Source organism: Palaemon carinicauda, chromosome 3 (genome assembly GCF_036898095.1).
Source record: "Palaemon carinicauda isolate YSFRI2023 chromosome 3, ASM3689809v2, whole genome shotgun sequence".
NCBI lineage: Eukaryota > Metazoa > Arthropoda > Malacostraca > Decapoda > Palaemonidae > Palaemon > Palaemon carinicauda.
This window is the reverse complement of record NC_090727.1, coordinates 111,465,038-111,466,829: the sequence shown is the minus strand read 5'-3', so window position 1 is coordinate 111,466,829 and position 1,792 is coordinate 111,465,038. Positions and strand designations below refer to the sequence as shown.

The 1,792-nt window shown below is 30.3% G+C and overlaps 1 non-coding gene across 1 annotated transcript; it reads right to left on the bottom strand.

The window, feature by feature from the left end:
* Window positions 1-436: 436 nt before the first annotated feature.
* TRNAR-ACG (transfer RNA arginine (anticodon ACG)) lies at window positions 437-509 on the bottom strand. Its single transcript has one exon. It is a non-coding gene; the product is annotated as a tRNA-Arg (tRNA).
* Between the last annotated feature and the right edge of the window lie 1,283 nt (window positions 510-1,792).

Genomic DNA, 1,792 nt, shown 5'->3' with positions numbered 1-1,792 from the left:
TATATGTGTGTGTGTATATATATATATATATATATATATATATATATATATATATATATATATATATATATATATAGATAGATAGATAGATAGATATTTAGAATTAGAAATTGTATATTTTATTTCTGGAAATGAATAAAGAATCCAATGAAGATATCCGGAAGTAGAATAAATATATAAGAAAAAGTTACAAAGAATAAATCGAATTTCATAAAATAATAAAAGAACAATAAGCAAAGCAAAAACACCAAATTAATAACAAGAAATAAATAAACAAATAAATAAGTTAGTGAAATACGAGACTGTCACAAACGGAATGAGGAACCTAAGACGATCTCCCTACCTACAAATAATAACAATATTAATACAAATAACATCATATCTCCTTATCGCTCTAACATGCTTTAAAAGAGCTAATGGTACAAAATAATGTTCTCGACCTTGCCAGGATTCGAACCTGGAATCTTCTGATCCGTAGTCAGACGCGTTATCCGTTGCGCCACAAGGCCGTTCTAACGGAAAAAAGTTTCAAGGCACTAATTATTCATTCCTCAAACTAACTTATTCTTTTATCAATACTACATAAATTTTCTTCAAATAAATTATATTGATATTTTCCAACCAATTAAGAAATAGAATTTTAAATTTTTATTTATATAGAGGCATTTGAAGCAAAGATTTTTTTTAACATGCACACGGACAGTGTAGGACCTGGTTCTCCCCGTTATATTTCGGTACAACTTAGAGTATTGGCCAAAAAAGCTACCACCAGCTGACATACCGCCTCCCCTCACACTCTCTTCTTCCCATCATGTCCTTACCACTCAACAGGGCTTCAACTACAAGTATTATCTGTTCCTGTACAATGACATGATTAATAAACATATAAGGAAATAAGCGATAAGAGAATATGAAATAAGGAGGTATTTCATTGAACTGAATAAACTGCCAGAAGACTAGTTTCCTGAAGACTTTGCAACTTTATGTTCCTTAAATGATAGTGATAAAAATGGTGTAGATCCTTGCTAAACTTAAACCTAATGAATTATATACTGTCATGACTGCATAGAGCTGGATATTAGCTGTGTATGTGTGCATATAAATACATACATATATATATATATATATATATATATATATATATATATATATATATATATATATATATATATATACACACAGTTGAAAGTGTGTGCCAGCATATCTACCTGAATATTTGGCTGCTCTTCTCTTACATTATATATACCGCCCCTTCTTCTATATGTCCCGACTCTCAGTGTTTCCCATTGGTGAAATCTGATCTTGGCTGGCAATTCAATTCCCTCATCCTTTTTCTTTTCGTAAAATGAAAAATACTTTCTCCGTTCCATCTTTGACCCAAGAATGAAAAAGATTCATATATCACGAGAGGAGACGTTGGGAGGTAAACATCTTCGAGAGATCGATACATCATAAACTACATAGCTTAGCTTTCTCAGTTTTTTCCTTGGAGCGAAAAAATAAGAAAAAAAAATCTTTCATCTTTTTCAGTCCTTTTCGGAGGGCATCTTAAATTTAAAAGTTTAACCCAATATTCATATTTCATAAAAGTATTCTCAAGAGCTTCTTTTAAAAAGTATTTATCGATTAATCAGATTGACGAAGGGAAAAATAACCTGACTCACAGGACTGGAGAAGGTTCATTATGAAAACAAAAAAGTTATTAGTAAACAACAAAGTTAACAGAGTTAATTATAACTTGTCTGTTACAATATTGTAAGACTTTATTAACAGGTATAACTGAAAATTATGG